The sequence below is a fragment of the Zonotrichia albicollis genome, chromosome 13 (assembly GCF_047830755.1).
Source record: "Zonotrichia albicollis isolate bZonAlb1 chromosome 13, bZonAlb1.hap1, whole genome shotgun sequence".
In the NCBI taxonomy this organism is placed as follows: domain Eukaryota; kingdom Metazoa; phylum Chordata; class Aves; order Passeriformes; family Passerellidae; genus Zonotrichia; species Zonotrichia albicollis.
In genome coordinates this window covers 17167968-17190467 of record NC_133831.1, presented here as the reverse complement: position 1 = coordinate 17190467, position 22500 = coordinate 17167968, and the positions used below count along the sequence as shown (strand labels likewise).

At 39.6% G+C, this 22500-nt stretch overlaps 1 protein-coding gene across 15 annotated transcripts in view; it reads left to right on the top strand.

Annotated features, from left to right (window-relative positions):
* ZNF536 (zinc finger protein 536) overlaps positions 1–22500 on the top strand; it is a 343653-nt gene that overhangs the window by 79514 nt on the left and 241639 nt on the right. For all 15 annotated transcript variants that reach the window (XM_074551140.1, XM_074551135.1, XM_014269198.3 and 12 more), the window contains one exon: positions 22450–22500. This exon is cut by the window's right edge and continues 68 nt beyond it. The gene's annotated coding sequence lies outside the window, so the exon portion shown is untranslated. The remainder of the gene's footprint in view (positions 1–22449) is intronic.

The following is a 22500-nucleotide window of genomic DNA, read 5'->3' as shown; positions in this document are numbered from 1 at the left end:
AGGTTGCAGTGACTGGTGAGTTTCCTTTTATATTTTACTATGAAATTGCTGCAGGAGTGAATGGTTGGGATGTAAAATGGTGTGTGACCATGTGAATGTTCCAACCCAGCAGTGAGGCTCTCAGGCTGCTCACCAGGGAAAGGAGAGATCATTTAGAGCTGTGGAAAGGGCAGGTGTCCACCACTGAGAAAAGAGTGGCTCCTTTTTGGATAAAGACAGATGAGCAGGGGTGTGTTCATCAGGCAGTGCCTAGAGCAACGCTGCTCCAAAATTCTGGGCCAAGGAGAATGTGATGTAACTTGTGATGTAAAGCTTTTGGCAAAATGAGACTTGGTCCTTACCTGCTGTTGTAAATAACGTCAGAGAAAGAGGCTGTGTCACTGCTCAGCAATTTCTGAGCTTTGCCAAAGGGGATTTTGAACACCAAGGCTGGTGAGAACCATGGCTTGCCAATGGACTGCTTGCTCTGGCACTGTGGACAGAGGCTGGGAAAGCAGCAGATGTTTTTGCCCATGTGTGAAAGCACGGCCCTCCTGACTGAGAGGGAGGTGGCAGTGCCTTGGGGCATGCTTTCTGTGAAGTCACATGCAAATTTATCCTTCCTGAGAGTGGGGTACTGTAAGCTTTCTTAGTGGCTCAGTGGCCCAATAGCTTGCTAGAGAAACCCTTTTGTTGCAGTAAAATACATATTGTTCTTACACTTAAAAAAAAAAAAAAAAGCATTTTTGAGGTGTTGCAATGTAATATAAGGTCCAAAAAATGATTAACAAAATGAGCTTTGCCTCTTTTTCAGTGATATGTAAAAGTGTGGGATAATTTCTTAAGGGACAGTCGATATGCTTAATGTATTTTAATTTTATCAGATAAGATGGCTTTTTTTTTTTTTAGGGAAGTCACCATTTGCAGAACAGTGGAGGAGCCTGTAAGAATGGCCTTATTTAAAATAAATCAACTTCTAGGGAACATGTTGGTAGCCCAGCTTTGGTTCTAGCTATTGACTGAACACCATTCTGCAGTTATATGGCCATTTAGGCTTTCTCTGATAAGCAGGCTAATGTGAATAACATTTTAATACAAAATAGAAAAAGAGAGCGCATTTTCTTCATGAATTAACTCTGACTTGGCAATTGTACTTATTAAAAAAAAAGAGGTCTATAAGTAAAACACTTAACACTGAACTCTAAAAACCGTTACCCTGCTCCTTAAAGAAGTCCTGTTTCCATGAAGTTGCATGTGCTAAAGGTGTTTGAACACAAGCATAACCTTAGAGTAAGACAAAAATGTAAAACATCTGCTTCAAAAGGGGATCCATGCACTCTAAGGTAATTCAGTGGAACTCAGATTTCTAAATCTTTGGCTTAGAGATATGAAATTCTAAAGGCACCCAGATGCCTTGGGCAGGTGACTATCCTTGTAAATGCAGGTGACTCCATATGTGTCCAGGACTATCACCTCCTTCTGCTCATGTCCAGAGCTTCCTGGTGTGAGTAATGGACCTCAGGGCTGAATGCAGGATTTGGGAGCTCAGCCAGATGCATAATAAATATTGCAAGACTCTGGTCTTACATGAGTGCTGTATTGGATGTAGGTAGAAGTGCTTTGTTTAATCAGGACTGTGGCACTCTAGGAAATTCTGGAGTGATCATATCTGTAATTCATTTTACTTCTGTTCAGCATTTGTGAGTCCTGTATATTAGCCAATTGTGAAATATTTGGAAAACACATCATTGAAAGTAAGATTTCACATTTGTATTTTCCCCTAAGTGTATTTAACTGTTAATGAAAGCCATGGGACTGAAAGCTGTTGAGACAGAAATCTTATTCAGGAGACTGGAGCTGTAGTGCTCTCTGACTCATTTGATCCTCCCATGTCTCCTTTGGGATTCAACCGTTTTTAAAAGGAATTACAGATAGCAGTAGAAGAATAGCTTTGTCACTGACTATTCATTCCATGGTGTTTCAACATAGGGCACAGATTAATGTAATTTATTGTGCTGAATTTTGTTTTCTGGACATCTGTTCAATACACCCCAACTCCTCCTCTAAAAGACTCTGAGGAGCCATCATTTGGTAGCAGCTAGAAACCATTGGGCTGGATATTCACTGGTGACTTGGAGGTATAACTCTTTATGCATTGGATCTCCAGTGCCCTGAGCTATCCAATTGTCTGTGTCAAATAACCCCAATGTGCCTTGTGTCAAATATTACTGATGTCACTATTGACATTGTGTCAGAAAATGTCATACCTAATGTCTGTCACTGAAGAATGGTGGCAGAGTCAAAATTTGACAAAAAACACTTAAGGACAGATAATGGATGTAATGTGGATCTTTCTCGTTCCCTAACAGGGAAACAAGAAAATTGTGAGTGTCTGTTCAAATTTTCTTATGCTGGGCACATTGCATGTTGTACATTTCTAGCTGCAGAGATTTTAGATTTGAACTTCTTAAAAATATTGGTAAACAGGGGAAGCTATTGAAAAAAAACTCAAAATGACCCTAGTTAGCAGGCACAGCTGCAGCTGGTGACCAGCTCCAGGTTGGTCCAAGGCAGGAGATGGCTTCAAATCCACAAGTGCAGTGAGGCCAGAGACACTGGGCCATGAGAATCACAGAGGAGAAAACAGATTTGGTGACGCTCATTACACTTCCCTATATTGTCTATATAATTTGTATTATTTTAAAGTGTTAAAGCTTTTTAAAATTTGAACTTAATGATCATGTCTTAAGTGATATTGGTTTTGAGAGAAGGTGTTATTCCTATGGTCACTTTCCTTAAACTTTTCTAAATGGCTTGATGAGGCTGATTCCTCTGAATCTTTAAAGTTCTAAAACTTTAAGGGTAGGATCTATTTCCTGGGTGGAGGTAGCCAAAAAAAAACCTTAAAACTGTGTCCAAAGAGAGACAGTTTTCAAGCTCTTTTGCTTATGGGAGTTATGGGATAATTTAAAATACCCTGATGCTGATTTGTAGATTTTTAGGGTTTTTTTAGGAGTTGAATATTTTGGTTTTAATTAGTAGTATCTCTTGTGTCTGTCTGGCTCATGGAATCAAGGTCTGCATCCCTTCAGAGGCAGCATCAGGGAGTTCTGCTGTTCTCAGATTGGACTGTGAGCAGCAGCATCTGGCAAGAGTTTGGCTTTGAGCAGACAACTATAGTTATTCGAAACTACTCCTGTTAAGTAGTAGTAGTAATAAAAATAAAATTATAGTGGACTGTAAAGCAACATTCTACTCTGCCCCTAAGCAACTGCCTTCAGTTTTCTGAAGCAGATGCCTCGTGTTGCCCTGAAAGCCTCTGGGCTCGTGTGAAGGAATGTCTGCCTGTGCTGCCCAGGCAGTTGGTGTCATTTGTTAGAGCCACGAGGTCAAATCTTGCCGAGCAGTAGAGAAATGCTGAGAGACAGAGCTTGATGTAGCCATCAGAAGGCTGACATGTCACGAGCTGCTTTGGTTTTGCAGAGCTTTTCAGGGAGGGAAGGAGTGGGATGCAGACAGTAAACATCCTAATGTCTGGGTCAACACACAGAATCAAACACTGCTGGGCTGCTCTGTGTGCGAGTTCCTGCCCTGTGCCCCACCTGAGCTGGCTGCTGCTCACAACCCCAGGGCACTGGCACGGTGAATTACCTGCTGCTGGAGTCATGTGTGGGTGCTAAGACACATAATTATTGTTTTTTTAAGAGCTCTGAATTTTGAATCCATACTAAAATTATGTTTCTGAAACATCTTTGCCTAAAACAAAAAAAAATATAGAAAATACAATGCTCTCAGATCATGAATAAAAGCTGGGCTGCAGGAAGAGTAAAATCCTTCAGTAGAAATACTCAGGAAGGTAACAAGAACATAGAGGCAAAGCATTTGCCTAATTATCAGCATAACTGGATGTAACAAACAAGGAATAAATCACTTTTTTGCCTTCATTATGTTAAATTAAAAAATCCAGTCTTGGGCATTTTGCCTCTGAAATATACAGTATTTTCAACTTCAGAGCTGCCAACATTTCTCAAATAAGTGAAATGGCTCAGGTGATATTTAAGATGATTCGGTGTGATGATGAATAGCTCATTTACCATCTTACATTTAAACTCAGATCACACTGAAATGTGTGTTTGAAAGTCTGGATGAGTACATCTGGACTCACAGGCAGGTTGTCTTCAAAAAAGCAAACAAGAATCTTCCAAAGTTTTTATGGGAGCTTTCATTATACAGATCCTGTCCCTGAAAGACTCCTTCCCACTTACAGCCCTTCATTGCTATGAGTGTCCCCTGGTCCCTTATCACAAGAGACCTCATCTGTTGGGGCCTTAAAATAGGTTTATTTTGAATTAATAAGTAACATAGGAACTTTTCCTGATGCAGTCTTGACATCAAAAGTGATAAGCAGAGGAAAAAAAGGTTAGTGCTCAGCTCTACCTCTGTAGATCTTGGTTCCAATCTGAGTAGTGGAAAGGAACTAAAAGGAAAGAGTTTTCATTCTTTACAAATTCCATCCTTTACCAATTCCATTAAAAAGTTTTGTTTCGATGGCCAAAATTGCTAAAGCTGTTCTGTTTGAATAAATAATATGTACTTTGAGATTCCTGGACTCTTTTCCTTTTGACTTTCAGATCAATGATGAAGTTGTAGGCTAAATGCTTTTTTCAATTAAAAAGGGAAAAGGACAACAAAAGGGTAACTACAGCAGGAGTGGGTGAATAACTGTGCTCTACCAGAATAACTGAGCCTGATGTTCAGGATATTCACTTATCATGTGTGAAGTTAAATCCCTGAACTACCTTTTCAGAGCCAGGCATGAATGTAAGGCTCTCCCATTCAAGAGGAATTTCTTTATTTCATCCTCCTACAAGGTTCCTGTGGGTCCTTTGTTTTCCTTTTTTTTTTTTTTTTTTCCCTGACCACTACTTTTATGAAATCCTGGTAATGCTTATTTGTAGGGCCTGCTGCATCTGCCTGCTCTCTGTAGCAAAGGCATGAATTCTGAATTTGTAGTAATTCTAAAAACATTAATTCCCATAAAAATAGTTAATAGCCGGACTTCATGTTTGACAAGACACTTAGCGTGGTCAACTAAGATGGTTAAGTTTGTTTAATACGCAAATATAGTATGTTTTTATCCATTTAGTTTAAAATTCTCTTCCTCCTATTTAGTAGTTTGCTAATGAGAATACCTGTATAACAGTACTACTTTAATGGTATTTACTAACATAAATATTTGCTTTCTAGAAGCAATGTTACACAAAATTCCTCAACTGCAGTCTAAGCAACTGCTGGAATGTTTGAGGTAAGAAACCTGACCTTTGGGAGGATCAACATCAGGAAAACAGAGTTTCCACTGTTTGTGACTTGTGTCCATAGTGAAGGGGCTTGGAATGGCAGGAAGGTGACTGACACCGGCTGTGTCACTGCTGAACCCCAAAGGAAAGGTCTTGTCCTTATAATGATATTGGTAACATTTTGTATGAATTTCAGCATATCATTGTACACTCAAAACAGTCAGTTTGTCAAGGTCCTTTGGTAACAGATAAAGGAAAATGAATAGAGACATTAATTTATACTAAATGTTAGCAATTGCAAAAATCTGTATGGAAAAGAAGAATTTTGACTCAGCTGCTGCTGAAATTACATTAGCTGGAGCTTAAAGCAGAACAAGAAGTCTTCTTTGAGGCATCCTCTTTTCCACATACATTCTGCTCCTTCTCCCTCAAGCCATTTAGCTGCCAGCCATTATTGTCAAGTGCTGCATTCCCCGTGCCCCATAAGGTGTGGGGGCCAGTTGGAGCTGCAGTGACAGCAGGCAGGGCAGCTCTGCCTGGGGCACAGCCAGGCAGGGATGGACACGGGAAGGGTGAAGTTTCTCCAGCCCTTTCTCCTCTGGAGGCCTGTCCAGGTGGTGGGTGAACATACAGGCGCTTTCTAAAACACTCCCACAGGTTTATTCTTGGAAATGCAGGAGTTTTGTGTATTCAGGTGAGTGTTGACGTGAGACTTGGGCAGGAACACTCAGCTGGTAACATTTTTCCAGGGTGGGCTTGCAGTTGAGATCAGGAATGGAGATACACTTTATTCATGATGCCACTTCTCTTACTCTATTATTTTTTTAAGGATTTCTTTGCAAAGGGTCTTCTACTCTTTTTTTCTCCTTCCTTAGCAAAGTACTCCTACTTAGCTTATTTATTTTTCAGCTTTAAAACATCAGCATTTTATAGATCTGAATTTCACAATGTGAGGATGATTGCTACGTACAATTTGCAAAATTGTGATTAACCAGCCCCTGTTTCGAGTCAGTTCTCCCTAATTCACAAAAGGCTTCCAAGAATAGTCTGCACAAAATTCAGTGTGCAAATTGTAGGGCAGATTTTTAGAGGGCAGTTTAAAGAATGAAGTCCTAAGGGTTTTATCTATATTTATATCTCTTGTTAAACCAAACTCTTATGTAAATGTTACAATCTGTAAATAACAAGCTGAGCCGCTTTCTTAAAGGAAAGATTGCATCCACATTTTTTGAGATTTGGCAAAATTATTAACTTGCACAATAGACTAATATACAAGTATATTTGGAAGCAACTAACGCTAGCCTGTGTCTTCATCTGTATTTTATGGATATTTAAAGGTTTAAGAATACCTAGACCTTTCATTTTCCTGTAAAAATTGTCTCAGATTGAAAAACACTGCCCTTAGTGATGGCTTGAAAAAAATGGAGATAGCTTTTGTATACTTTTACTTTTTATAGCCATTAATGTTGTAGTAAATCTTGTATTATTGTATACAGTCTAGATTATTCTTCATTCTTTTGCCTTTGGACAGGAAAGAAATTACTGGCTTCCATCAGTGTTATTGGCAATCCCCATATTCTGACATCTGTTCCTTTCTAAACATTTTACCAACCTTGATGAAATGTAGTTTAGTGTTAGAAGCTGACTTGAAGAAGAAATTGGATGATAAAAAAATAACATTGATTAAACACAGAAGTAATTTACCAATGACTATCAATATTTTGATGGCCATTGCAGTTTATTGCAGAAAAGCTAGACATCTTATAGTAATTTTAATCATATATAAATCTTTGAATTAAACTGCATAAATGAATTCTCATTTTTTAAACAGAAGGATGAGAGACTGATCTTACTCAATTTTAATCAAACTCTTTGAGCTGTAGTCCTGAGAATGTTTGGGGCATATTTTACAGATGCCGTGCAATGCACAACTCCCCAAATTAAAATCTCAATATTTTCTAATACCCGGTGGAGATGTCATTCCTGATGTTGTCCTTTTCATGGAGCAACATTGGGATTTGCCCACTCTTGACCAGATGCTGGAGTGAGGGGCTGTCCAAGGGGCCTCCAATAGCAAGGGTGGTGGGTGTCTGCTAAAGCACCAGCTTTACTCACACCCCTTTTTATTAACTGTGCTTCATTAAAGTAAAGCAGAGAAATACAAGAGAAGTGAATATTCCCTCTCAGGAGCCAAGCACAGAGCAATTATGGTGTGTCTTCCCCCACTCCATGGGGTGGCGAGCTGTAAGAGGAGCCTTGTGAGAGGCTGTTGAGGGCTGGGGCAAAAGCAGGAGTGAGTGTTTCATTTCCAAGGATTGGAACAAGTTAATTACTCAGTGAAGGAGGAGGTATGAACAATATCTTCTTGGCAAGGGAAGTATGTGGGAAATAAATTGAAAAGGGCTACTATGGAGTGTGTGTTCTGATATTGTGAGAGGTAGATGTACAAGAGGATGGGAAGGTGTGATTAGATATTTTCAGAAGCACTTAGCAACAGTCTCAGTGGAGCTGTTGAGATTCATGGGATTTACTGCGGCCTAGTAATATTTGGGAGCAGAGTTTGGGCCATGACAAACTACAAGCCCCATGCCCTGTGCATGCATCCTCCCTGCAAGGCTCTCAGTGAAGCTGTAATGCTTCAGAACGGTGAGGAAGGCACATTTCTGCAGCTCTGTGTGTATCTGTGGACCTGTATCAAAATGAAATTGCAAATCTTGAGGAATTCACTTCATTGTATCAAGATTTTCAAAGGTGGAATTACTCCTCTAGAAAAAGGGTCTTGGAGGACTCCCAGGCTAGTTTTTGATTCCCTTACTTTTGAGAGAAACTTGAACCGTGGAGGGTTCAAGGTAGTTTCTAGGCTGTTTGAAGTGGAGGGGATTTGAGAGATTTGTTTTCTCCATTTTACAGAAAAATTTAATTTGAAGAAAATTTTTTCTAACTTACCTCCTTTAGAGGATTCACATTTATTATCAAAACAATTTTCCTTTAATTCCCAAAAGTCATGTATGGTAGGAGTAACTGAGGAGTCTAAGTTAAAGGGGTGTATAAAGTGATAATTTTTGGGTTCTAGTACTCTGTGCTAACCATAAAAAAAATTCATGTTTCAGCCAGAGACCTCTCAGCATGTTCTATAAATTCTTTCAAAGATGAATGAATTCTCACAGTTCCTTGCTGAGGATATTTAGTAGAGAAACTAAACATTATAGACAAAATGTCACTTTTTGAAAGTGCATTGTTTTTCTTACAACTGATTTTTTTTACTTTTGAAATCAGGTTGGATTCAATTGTGCTTATACATATACCTACCAGGAGTGGAGTCTGGTGGTCAGGAGACTGTTCTGGGAAATGGGATGACTCAGGTTCTGATTCAGGTCATTCCTGAACCCAAGTGTCTCAGAGTTAATATATAAAAACAAAAATAAAACGATTTCTGAATAAGGCAAAGGAACAGGACTTGGTTCTTCCCTGCTGTAGTGTGTTCCTGTAACCACCAGGAGACGGAGATCTTCACTCTGTCTTCTTCCAACAAACTAAAGTCAACATCTAAACATTATTTTCATGCAGCTCTGCAAGACAAACTTTTTTAATACATTAAAAAAATCTACTTAATTCCCACAAAACAAATAAAAAAAATAGAGAGACATGAAAGAACATTGCCGTTGTGTGGTCACATTCAGTAACTCCTGTTCAAGGAGGGGAAGGCTCAGTTGTTTGCCCGGTGTCCCACAGCTCAGCAGCAGGAGCCTGAGGCTGGCCCCGAGTGCCGCCTACCCAGGGCCGTGTTCAGGCTGGGGGTGCCTGCCCTCCTGTCACACATACAGGGCCTGGTGGCCCTCCCCTACCCTCTCCCAGGCTCCCTTTAACATATGGCCCCAAAGCTGTTGATGTTCACCTGCTCAGATATCTGTACAAACTACTGGTAGGAACTACATAAATATCTAACAGATGCACGCGCTCACCCTGGGATTAATGCATTCTGCACTCGGACCCGTCAGCATCACACCCCTTCACAAAGGCATTTTATTTTTTCACTTGCTCATGTGGTGTACACCTGTGACATGCTGGCAATGCACTTGCTTGCAGTGAGAGAGCCCCTTAGGTTCAAAGCTATCCTTATATCTTTGTTCCTTTATGCGTGAACCTTTTGAGGTTTTCTCTTAGTGTTCAAAAGGCTTGAGCGTGGCATTACATCTTTAAAACCTCTCCTGACCCTTTTTTGAATATGCTGAATATAAAAGCAGAAACAAAGCAAGGAGAACTAGATAAATAGATGCAGGGAGACATCATAAGAAAAAAAAAAGCTCCTGAGCCTGCCAATATTACTTCATGCTTTTTATTGCAAACCTGTAAACTAACAATAGCCCACCACCTCACACAGCTGGGTGTGTGAATTGAAGGTGTGCTGAATGTGTGGGCTTTCCAAATGTAGCACAATAACAGCAACACCTGTGCTAAACCACTTTGCATTGATTTTATTTTTTTTACAATATTTGCAGTCCTTCTCTTTTTAGAAGTCTGTATAGGGGGGAAAAAGAGGACTTGCCAGGTTTAGTTTCAGTTTTAAGACTTATGTCTCAAGGTTTGATGGACCTGTTAGAAAACTATGTGGATTTACATGTACAAAACCAAATGTAGGACTGAGTCTTAAAACAGAGGAAAAATTGTTCTTCTCGTGGATCCAGCTTGGCTAATGTACATTGGCTTTGGCTAAAAGGCTCCTTGAAGCCCAGTCCTAGTTTGCTTGGTTGGTTAGTTGGTTTTCAATTTTTTTAACTAAGCAGCCAGTGTTTCAATAGCCAGTTACAGCAATAAAATGGTTAAGAAAAATACTAATAGTCTGTAAGTGTATATCTTAAGGCACAACACTGATTTAAAATTATTAATATTCAATAATTCATGGTTGTTTAATGAAATGACATATCAAATCAGAAAAAGTAGAAGTGAGAAATTTCTGTAACTTAATTCTCATCACTGCAGAACCATGTAGTTACTATCACTGCTATTATTATCGGGTAACATAGATTTGGTTTAGTGTTATGTTTAATGTTAAATTTCAGGCATAGAAACAAGATGCTTTTCACTGCCAAAATATTCACTGTAAGGTTCTGGGCTACGAATCTGAGAATGATAAAGATGGGCACCATTGTTAAAGTCTAAGCATACCTTTTTGGTCACTTTGTCAGCAGTATAAATGGGTCCAAGGGTTGCTCACAGGGCTAGTTAACCTTTTCTCCTTTAACAGCAGCTGAATTTGAGGTTCTTTTTCACCTAAGTACCTACCAATTTATGTCCGTAATTCCTATTAATTCTGAGTCGCTCTTTCTTACACTGTTGTTACTTGGAATGGAAAATATTGGTTACAGTCCAAGAGAAAAATTTATAGCCTGTCATTGTAGCCTTGTGCTATTTCAATATCATAATACAAATGCATTCTCTCTTTGTGATAAGTGTATTTTTCCTTTTACTTTCTCATGCGATGTTCAGACCCTTTCCAGACTTACTTTGTCTCTGTGATCCTAGAGATTATAAATGCTCAAGGAGCCTTTAAAGATATTTGTTACCCTTCGAAACAAGGGAAGCAGACTCTCTTGTTCTCTGTCACACTCACGCTGGGGCTGCAGAAGGCAATTTTTATCTTGTATAGCAAAAAGTTGGGGCTTGTGGTACTTTCCTGTTAGGCCACCTTATAAGCTTGTGGATGTTTTCTTACATTTTCTATGGGAAACAGAGCATCCTCCAGTGTTAAGGAAGATCGAGAAAGTTTTCCGGGCCCAATCAAATTCCTGTTGATGTGTTTAGTGAGACAGAGATGGGGCTAAGGAACACAGAAGTGCTGCTTGTTTTAGAAGTGAGAAGGAGACCCACTGGAAAAAAATTTCTTTCCAGTAATCAAGGGAAGATGGGAGTCTCACAGCAGTAATGTGGACTCCTCTAATTACCACTTCCAAGTTATTAGCATCTGGAGCCCTTTTTCCCTTTCCTATCTAGCAATTATGGAGTGGGATAGATTAGTGTGTTGCAGAGGATGTAGAGTGGACTAAGTTTCTCTCTGTCGGCACTTGGTTGTTTGCTGAAATTGATACTTTTAGCTGAAGTCCAGGCTTTTTACCTGCCCTTGATCCCAGGCTGTTCTCTTCATAGATAATGTATATTCAAGGACCATGCAAATTGTTTATTTACTTCTCTGCCCCCTGCCCCCACCAGAGAAAAAAAACACATCTTAAAAAGCCAAAGCAAACCAGTCAGACACATGTTTTGCACATGAAGAATCACGACTGTAGTAAAATGGGATCCATATGTGTGTTTTGGATATGATCATCAATGCTGCGTTTAGTTTTGCCCACATGCCAGGGTGTATAGGCTGCTGCTGAAAGCTCAGAATTTTCTTGCTAAATCACACACAAAATTTGAACTTGAGGTTGCATTAATGTCATAAGTTCATAGTTTTCTGTTGTTTCTTTCCCCATGTATAGTGTCCTTTGTTTATAACTCAAATCCTCTCAAGATTAAACTTTAAAAAGACTCTGTGATTTAATGGACTTAGGATCAGATTCTAACCTCCAGTGTGGAACAAGCCTGACTATAGCACTCAATAGCAATAAAGGATTGTTTGCAGTTGTGAAGCAATGCCCGCCAAACATTATTCAGAAAAAAGATGCTGGGTCTAATTTTTGCATGGATGAAATATTCAGATGAATGTTAAAGACTGTGCAACAATAGATGGTGACATACACAAACGGTAAAAGAGAAATTACTATCATTCCAACATAACACTGCACTAATTTTTTTCTTTTCCCCACAACCATAAATATCTTCACTTCAAGTTAGCATATTTCTTTATGTGAAGTCTTTTTCTATCTTGTACATATGTCCTGCAGAAGGATCTGGAGAGAGTGAAAAACTGTCCTGCTTGAAACTGTTTGCAGTTTGAAAATTTATAAAGATAATTGACTTTTCAGTTCATCTTCCAAGTTTTGGACTTGTTCATGTGTATACATTAATTTTATTCCTTCCTTGCACTTTCCTCCAAATAAGAGCTATCTTGCAAGTTTAAGGTCAGATCTTTGCTGTTGCTCAGGTACTTTGCACTCCTCTGGTAGTGGAAAACATCTGTGACTTCCCTGGCCTCCAGAGGATTTGAAATGCCTTCTCTAGACAATCCTCAGCAAATGGCAGCAGTAGCCACAGTACCCCATCCCATTTTTCCCTCTGAGGACATGCCTGGGGCAGAGGGAACAACCTGTGACTCTGTGATTAGTTCCTGCTCTGGCTAAACACCATGAATTGACCAGGGAGCAGTTCTGAAGCTTGTTCTACTGCATGCCAAGTTGTTAGTGGGGAATCTGAAAATTATTTTGGAGACCAGTGCTATCACATCTCAGTTATTTTCAGGAGATAGGAAATGAGGTTCAGATTTTAAATATGGAAATATCCTTCCTGTTTCGGCACAGAGTTTAGATGTTTTGGGGCACTAAGGCTGTGTAATATAAACAAACCAAATTTAAAAGTAAGTAATGCTCCAAGCAAAAGAGGTTTCAGGAGGGGAGAGATGTCTTTGTGGAATTCATTTTCTTGATTCTCTATCCTTGTCATCATGGTCTTGATCATGAAATATATAGCAAGCTGCCTGCTACTAGCACTTTGTTATATAGTAACTTTTCAACCTTCCTTCTGGGGTTAGGTGATCAATTACTTTGTAAAGAAAACAGGGTGTTATTTCAAAAGCTGTGTTTTATTTTGTTTTATAATTATCTCCACATCAGTCTTCAATCTGGAGTCTTGAATTGGCCACATATGCACACTGACTTGCATGTAAAAGAGCTGTGACAGCAGACATGTGATGCTTCCATACCATAATTATTCTCTGTATCAGGCTCCCAGTCCTTGAGAGATCTGAAAAATCTACAAGAAAGCTGGTTTGAGTGTACCTGTGGGAGTCAGAACTCAGCTCAGATTTTTATGTCATCGATAAATAGATTTCTTTAAAAAGGAAAGGAAGTGCCTTTAACTTCTTATTGTCTTAGCTTTGTATTAGAGAGCAGTTTCTTAAAACAGTAGAGCCACAGAAGCAATGGCATCAGCTGGAAATCTGGTCCATGTGAGTGTTTTCGTGAGTTGTTCTTGCATCTTCCCCTAAATGTTCTTGTTAAGTTTTGTGGTTTAACAATCATCTCTCAAATTCTTCTATGGAATGTATATTCTCCTCATCTGTTGCATGAGAAATCCATATGAAGATAAGAGGGTTTTGATTTTTTCAAAGGGGAAATGGTTAAGCTGATTTTACTCAAGTGCTATTGCTTGCTGAAAGTACATGTATAAAATACATAGAAAGAGCTTCATTTCCTATCAGGTGACCTGAATATCTTATCTATAAACATGTCATTTAAGTAACATATACATATTTTCATATCAAAGTTGATCTTTTAAAAACTTTTTTTGACTCCATAAGAAATCCATACTTTAATGCCTTAGGTAATAATCTTTTCAGCAACAGAAGATCCCAGGGAGTTTCATGGGACTGAGCGTATGTCAGGACTAGAACTGTAAAATGCATTTGAAAATAAGGCTAAAGGAGATCAATCCAGGTAACTTGTAAATTTTCACTTGGCCAAAAGAGAAAACATTTTGGCTGCTTAACAGCCAGATCTCATGAGAGCCTCAGGTGGGGGTTCCTTTCGTTCTGATGAGGATGTGCCTCCTTGCAATGGCATAAATTCACAGAGATTTCTTTAGAAAAACAAACACCAGTGCTTGCATGAACTCCCACGTGAAACCTTGGTTTCACACCCTCCCAGAGAGGGAAACTGCCCCGTTGTGAACGTGCGGGAGCCCCCTGGCAGGTCACAGAACCCCGCAGTTGTGCCGTGCAGCCCCGGCGCTGCTGAGGCCAACTGGAGCCGGCGCAGGACGACATCGGCAAATCAGTGGCTAATAAAGACAGGCAGCAACAGCAGCAGCAGTGTTGGCCTTCTCCACAGCAGGGTACCACAGATGTTTCAGATAACAAAGTGAGCTTCGCTGACAGAACATGTGTGTAATATATAAAATAATGGGAACCGAAAGAGGGGGGAAAAAAGAGGCCACTCCAATCCACCCATGTAAAAATGTTTTTTATTTATAAGTGAGCAGCTGAATACGAATGTTGTCTGCTCCCATGGAAGTAAAAAATAGCAGGCTGATGTGGATGAGAGACTTCACATGGTTTCCAGCAAAATAGACAGTGCATTGAAATCTTTTTCTTGTCCCCGGACCTACAGCTGGGGCAAATCCATGCAATTTTATTTTCTAGTGATTATACTTTTTTACCTCCTCTGATGATATGTCTGTGCTGTGACTGGGGAGGATCATGGCCAAAGTTTCCTGTGTAACACTGAGCAATGCTGGACAGTTTTTGGACAGGACCAACTTTACCAAATAGTGGCTACACTGAGGATTTTTGCAGGGTGGACCTGGAACATGCAGTGATGATCCACAACTACCTGGAAAAAAAATCCCAAGAGCAGCTCTCAAGTACAATAATTAGCTGTGAACTGGAAGAATTACAGCAGAAATCCCTGTTTTTATGATATAATAGGCTTACCCTCTACTGTTCAAGTGTCCCAAAGTAATACGATCAACCTCATAGTTGAGGAAACCTTGGGTGAAGGAGACTTTCACAGGTCTTTTCTGCACTGGTCCCAAGGGCATGAACAAGGAGCATGAGTGGGGCATCCTAGAAATTGCAGGGTCACCCAGTGCTGCTGGTTGGTGAGAGGTGCCGCTGTGTAAGTGCCCTACGTTGACTCTGTGTGTGCCCTGCTGAATTAAAGCCTGCAAACAGGCCAGGGGGCTCACCTGGGATGCCTGGTTGTGCCCCTCCATGCCTTCTCCATGTCCGTGCTGCATGGCCAGGACTCAAACACCGTGAGCAAGAGCTGCCCAGGGGGGTGCAACCTGTTAGCCTGCTTTTGAAGGGGAGCAGACAACGGGATTCTGCAGGGTGGAACAGGAAGCTCCTATCAGAGGCTAATCAATGTTTCCTTGTAAAATGGGGAGATGCTTATGTGAGTCCAGATATAAAGTGAAAGTGAGACAGCCCTCAGAGGAATTACTGAGGTAATAAATGTACTTACTAGGGCAGTGTGTGCCAGAGCAAGACAGAAATGGGCTAAGACCAGAAGAAAATTAGAACCTCAAGTGCAAGCTGAAGCTTAGTGGTCAGATAAAATTCAACCCCTTCCTCTGAGAAAAGAGTGTCTGCCCTGACTTGATTATCTGGGATTGGTGTGGCCGATGAGAACAACAGTGTAGGATTTCTGCCATGTGTCCTGCTTTAAGCAGTAAGACATGAACACAGAGTATGGTAACCAGCTGAAAGAGGATTTGGCTCTCAGCATAAGCATATTTTATGTACAGACTGTGCTGTTGCAACTCCAGCACCTCAATGGGCCAGAGCCTGTTCGTGTGTCAGATTATTGCAGCGTGTGGCTGAAATCCTTTGAGGCTGCCGGTGGGATGAGAGCTTTGGCCCAGCACAGTGCCCCTCTGCTTGTGCAGGATGGGGTTATCTCACCAGTGAGAGGTGAGGGCATACAACTCACTGTAAAATCAACATGAAATCAGAGGTGTAAGATCTACAGTAGATGTTTCTGTGGCTGAAGTGTAACTAAATGTTAAGCAAATTGCTCTAAAAATCTTGTGACTATGTATGTGTTGAGGTTACTTTAGCAAGGTTTACGATTTTAGTGTTTCTCTAAAGCCAGGTATGTAAAAGCAGGACTTCTATAATGTATTCCTTAACTGAAGAAAGTAAAAAACCCCAAAAAATCCTGGTTTTTTTTTTTTTTTTTTTTTTTTTTAATTATTTTTTCCTTCTCTGAGCAGCACCTTATAAGTGAGATCCACCTTGAACATGTCAAGGTCAGAATTCAAGACACAGAATATGCTCATGAAGCTGCCCAACAAGATACCTTTATTCAGCCAAATTAGAAAACTTGTGTGTAACCCAAAAGATCAGAATAGAGTCCTTATTGAGCAAGGTTAGGAGGGATAGAAACAATCGGCTTATATAGAGTATTTTTACTTCATAGGAATGTGGTTCTGATTGCTGAAAATGTATCCTTTGCATGAAGTACAAGCATAATCCTATGCCTACTTTGCCCTTTGAGTAAAAGTATGCTTAATAGCAATTTCAGGGGGAAAAAAATCTATTTAAAGCCTGTTGAGCAGAATATCCACTTATAGAGGGAAGCTATAAGTGAATAATGTTAATGGAGTTCTGTTTTCTAAAATGCATAGGACAACTAATAGAATCAAGCTCCTATAACAGTGAATGATTGAATTACATTTAAGAGAGTACCTAATTTATGACCTTTAAAGATAGTTTTATAGCTGTTTGTTTTTGTCAATCCTAGATCACCTTCATACAAAAGTTTTTAGAAATCTCATCTCTCACTTTGTATTATAGTCAGAGGACCTTTTGTGCTATTGTATGTCAGTAGTTGCATTAAAACATTTAAGTAGGCCAATTACTGAAAGGGAAAAAATGCTTTCTGGAGAAAATTATTATACCTGTTTATAGGAGAAGTTCTTAATCTGGGAATAAATTTTGAACAATAGGAAAGAAGAATGACCTGACCCAGGGTCTCCTCAGAAAAAGAAATTATGCCCTATAAATGCCAATTATTGAGTGTTCTTCCCTCCAAAGAGTGGATTTTTGTAAAGTAGAAGTTTGTGCACAACTTCTGCCAATCACTGAGATATTATGAACAGAAACGTGAAGTTTTATACTCCTCTTTTTTTCCCCCATTTATTTTTGCAGTATGTGTTTGTTTTTTTGGTGTGAAACTCTGATTCAGTGTTATTTTGCAAAAAGGAAACACTCAAATTTGCTGCACACTTGATTAAAACTGTTTGTACTTTTATCAGTTTTAAAGAGGCTGCTCTTGCAGTCACTTGATGCTGGTTTTACCTTGCTCTGTTCAGGAAAGTCAAGTTAATTTGAGAGCCCTTCCACGTAGCATTGGAATTTATACAGAGATTCTGTGTGGGAATACCCTTCCCTAACTCTCTGCTAAGTTTTACATCATTCCTTAAAGCATTCTACAATTTTGTTAGCTTTTGTGCGGGAGGGTTCTGCCTGCTGTGGTGTCATTGATTGCTCGTCCTAAAAGAAGGCAGAGAACAAAGGTGGAATAAGCTGCTAATCTTCTGGATCAGCCAGATGTCATTCAGAGGTATATGGGAATTTAAGGCACAGATCCTTAAGGAAAAGGGCATAGAGAGGGGCTGTGAGGCTGCCAGAAGCAGCTCCTTCCTTGTGGCACCCCACTTGCCAGAGCACTGCTGTGTCATGCTGCCTTAAATGTGGCTTTTGCCTGCTGGGTGCAATGGAGCTCTCTGGGGAGCATCACATTTCCAGAGAGCTACAAATGGAATTGGCTACTTTAAGAATGTGATCATCTGATTAATTTTTTGTTGTTTTATTTTTTTTGGAAGATCAGTTTAGCAAGGAGGACCCTAGCACTTTATAGGTCTTGCTTGTTCGCTGTAAAAGCTCTGTGCTGTAGCTCTGAGTTCCTGTTGAGGTAATCTCAAAATTCTTACTGCTGCAGAATCAGAGCCAAAAGGGCTGGACTGCATGTGCACAGCAAGGAACTGACTAGAAAAAGGCTGTGAAATTTCTGTGGCTGATCATACTTATGGTTCTGTCCTTTAAAATGTAAAGTAAAAAATGTATTGTTTTACACAGAAGCTCCATTATAGGTCAGGCCTTTTCCTAACCAGCCACTTGAGAGTGGCCCCACTTGACTCCCAACACAATTTACTCTGACCATTAGTTAAGGGCTGTTTCTGCTCTGTCTGTGGTGTTCCCAGCTCCATATGGTGGTAGCTTAAGGCTGATCTAAGAGTAAACAAGAAGTGCAGGGTTTTGGTCACACAAAGGTATGGGACTCAGTTTATAAAATTAAAGAAGAGATTAAATGCAGGGGAAATACTCTGTTTCTCATCAGATATGCCAGGAATTGGACGTTAGGTCTCACCTCTTTTTGTCATGCTTGTTGGTCCATTATTTCAAAGTAAAGCTCTCCTTTGGAGGTATTTTTTGTTATTTTATTGATGCTTTTCTGAAAATGAAGTTCCTGCACTATGCTGTATGTTCAGTATTCACAACAAGGAGAGATTCTGGCTTTGCCCCAAACTGCTGACAGTCTCAATACTTTTACAGCAAGCATCTCTGGAGCACTGAAGAAGATTTTTGGAGATGAGAGGAAATGTCAGGCTAAAGTACCGTAAATAATTTATAGACCTCAGATAATTGTCCTGTGACAGCTCCCAGTGCTTCCAGTTTCTTCCTACCACCCCTATTTTCAGCTATCAGTTATAGAATCTTGACTTAATATTGCTAATTGCATAGTAAACAGAACAATATTGTTTGCCCCAAGACAGATTACCATTTCTCATTACAGAATTCACATAGACCACAAATCATTGATACCATCTCCACCAGTTATAATAAAGTTTATCTTCAATCTGATAAAAAGCATGTACTGAATAATAACTGTTGCTCTTATTGTAAGTGGTTTAAAAACATGCTTTTTAAAAAGCTGGGTAGTTCACTGAAGTTGCAATTCTACATTTGCCCTAGCCAAGAGAGGTGAGAGTTGGGGACAAAAGTGGTCAGATTTCCAAGCCTGACTGTGGGTGCATTGTGTGTGGTGGCACTTGACAGCTGATGAACCTCTTACTGTTATCACAGTCAGCTAAACACAGTCAGTCCCACTTTCCCTGCATTTATCTGTATTTGTACTTGAACCCATTGTTCAGTGCGTTATGGATTTGCATCTTTAGCTTATTCATAGAGAATTAAAGTGCACTGGATGTTGTAAGAAGGTTTATCTCTTCAGTTCAAATTCTAGAGATCCTCGTTGGTCTGCAGGTTTCTGCCTCAGTCCTGAGATGAGCACTTGCACCTGCAGCAGTGCAAGGACAGGCACTAAATCCTTAAGGAAAACTGCCTGAAAAAACAGGTTCATTTTACTGATGTCCCACCACTGCTTATGCACATGCATAGATGAAGAAGAAATAATTTAGCATGACACAAACCACCAAAATCCATAAAGGGGATACCATGGCAGGAATATGGATACTGCAGTACTTTTCAGTTTTCTTACAAAGGTGGAAATCTTCCAGTAGTGCATTTCAATCTGCCCTGGTGAATTTAGACACTCCTTAGGGAGGTTAATCTTTTAGCCCTGCATGTTTTTATGTCATATATACTGAGATGGAAGCAATTGCATCATTATGTGTCATTTTGAACAAGACTGGCCCAAATGTTAACTGTCACAGCAGAACTTTGCATTTTGCTGCCTCCTTTCATTGAGATGAGGCTCAGCCAGCAAGTTCAGCTCTAAATACAAACTTCCTCAAAGCCTAGCTCTGATCCTGAACCAGGGAAATGCTAGTTTGGTGAGAAATCCTAAAATCTGGAGCCAGTTTTAAAGTTCAGTGATTTCATAAAACAATTGAAAATATTGTGCAAGTCCATCAGGGTTTGGACCAGGGTGTGTGAAGTTGTGATTGAATCAGGTTCTGGTGTAATTCTGTGGGGAAGCAGGGATTCAGAAGGATTCTTTCAGAGTTGAACCCCAAACTCATTAAAATATTACAATAAAGTAATTAATGCACATGGCCACTAGACACTCTTAAAATGTAAATTTCACAGCTGTAAGAAATTAGATTTGTTTAAAAATAACAGAAGGCTCAAGTACAAATTATGGAGTAAAAGCCTATAAAATTTCAAACTTGGTTTTAAGGCACAGGCTTTTTTTTTTTTTTTTTTTTTTACTAGCTCATTTACTTCAGCACTAGTGTTCAGAAACCCAATTCCTTGTCTGCCTTTTGCCTCTGATGTTGTAGTTAGGTACCAGTGTAGAGCTGAAGAGTAATAAGGCTTTCTCATCAGAAGGTTGGACTTGAGAACAAGGCAAAATTTGCAAGGTGCCTGTGCCCCATCTGAAGCCCATCTTTGTTCAGGAGGTGCAGGCAGAGGTTCCCTGAGTGCCTGTGTGAGTTGTTTGCACAGCTGGGAGGACAGGTAAGGAACAGTTGTTGGGAACGCTGCTTTTTCACTGCACGTGTGTTTTGGCTGGCATGAGCAGAACTTGACCTCTAGGAACTGCTCAAAGTGGTGAATGCCCTCAAATCATTCTGGGCCACAGAGGGGAGGAAAATTAAAGTGGCTTTGAGGTTCAGAAGCAATGGAGCCAACTGCCTTTTTCAAGGGATGTGATATGTGTCTTTTCAGTGCAGAGTTCTTATTCCAGATTCTCCAGCACTTTCTCACCCATTGGTGTTTACAAACATGGGCCTGACTGTGATGCAAGAAAAGACTTTGACTAGCAAATGTCCAGCAGTGTATTTCAGTTGGTTTCCATTTGAAGCAAGCTGAAATACAGGGCTCCACCATGGCCTCTTGGCACACCAGCTTCAGCAGAGTTCTGAAATGGCTGAAGGAAGGAATTCCAGTCAGAATATGTTCCAGATGAATCCTGTTGGAGATCCATTTCTAAATATATGCTACGTGCCTAACTATTAAAAAGTTCAGATTATGACCCCTCTAATGTTATTTTAATGCTAGTTTTTAAAATGTAATTATAAATCAAATTGCATTTCAGATCTGAAGCTGACAGTAGTGAGCTGGAACACTCTAAGAGCTGCTTTAAAAATAACCCCTCTCAAACTTTATTACTGGTTTCAGAAAGGGAAGTGCAAGTGGACAGGCCAGATTCATCCCTGCTGCTCCCATCAGCAGACAGGACAACTTGCTAAGTGCCAGTTGTGTTCTGGTTTGCAGAGACACAGCACAGGAGCTTTCATCTTTATCTGGAGATTGTATTTTCAAACTTTGAATATCTCTCTGGGAGCTTCAGTAGAAGACACGAGCTCATTTAAATCACGTTTCCTCCTTTCTTTTCTCATTCTTTACCATAGTGAATTGCCCTGAAAATTAAGACTTCTAAAACCTGCACAGGAACCCAAAAGTTGAGAAAAGCAGGATGTTATTTGGCAAGTGCAAAATTTTGGGGCAACACAATGCAATTGCAGGGAAGAAATGCACTCAGTGACTGTTGTGCTGGTCAATGGTATCTGTATGAATGTAGTTAAAAAAAAGGGCTGGAAAAGATACCAGAAGGACAGAGCTGAAATTCTATAAACATTCAGCAGGGTTGAAATGTTCTGTTCAAATAATGGCTATAATGATTTTGGTAACTCCATATTTCTTTTTCCCCCCTTTTAGTAAATGTAAATGTTTGCATTAGATACTCCTGTAACTCGCCTAAAAATTAACTAATCCACAAAGAGTGCATTAGAAACTATAGGCTTTGAATTTCCATTTATATAGGTGTAGTTTAAGGGGGAGAAAGGGAGGGAAGAATAACTGGGTAGGTAGATCTGAACAAACAAGTCACAGTGACTCTTTAGGTACATTTTGGATTTTTTCTTTTCTTGTGAATGTGGAAAGTATTTATTCAGTAGTTACTTACAGAACTCTTCAGTGAATAATGCATTTTAAAAATCTTTATTCGTAGAGTTTTTTGTTTCGATTATTTATAAATTTATAGTCATAGCTGGTTACCTAAATCATGTTATTTCTTCTGTTCCCTGATTGCATGACTTGCATATTTGCTTGATTCAATACACAATGTAAATTTTGAACGTTGCAGCTGAACATACATCTCAGAATTTTTGTTTGGTTGCTCAGTTACATAAATCAGCCAGTTAGAAGAGGGAGGGGATGTACCACATGATCTACTTAAGCAGCTAATACTTTAAAATTTTGAGATTATATATCTAGAAGTATACATTTTGACCACAGTATGTAGATTATATAAATTGAGTGGTATTATTTCTATTCCCTGATTAATGGTTGATGCTGTTACATCTACAGAATGAATGTCAATTCAAACTTCAATTTGAAATTTGAAGTCAATGAATATTTAAGCATTCATTCTAGATGTTGACTGTGAAGACATGCTAATATTGGTACAGCACATATGCTCCAAATTTTGCAGACAGACAAAAACAGAAAGCAGTTACGTGTTTCTAATGCTGTTAACTCAAAATTTTACTTTGAATTACAATGTTTTATAATATTTACCCAGGTCTCATTTTTTACCCATTTTTTCAGATGGAGAAACCAAGGCAAAGAGGTTAAAGGATCTCTCCTGAGCCCCAGAGT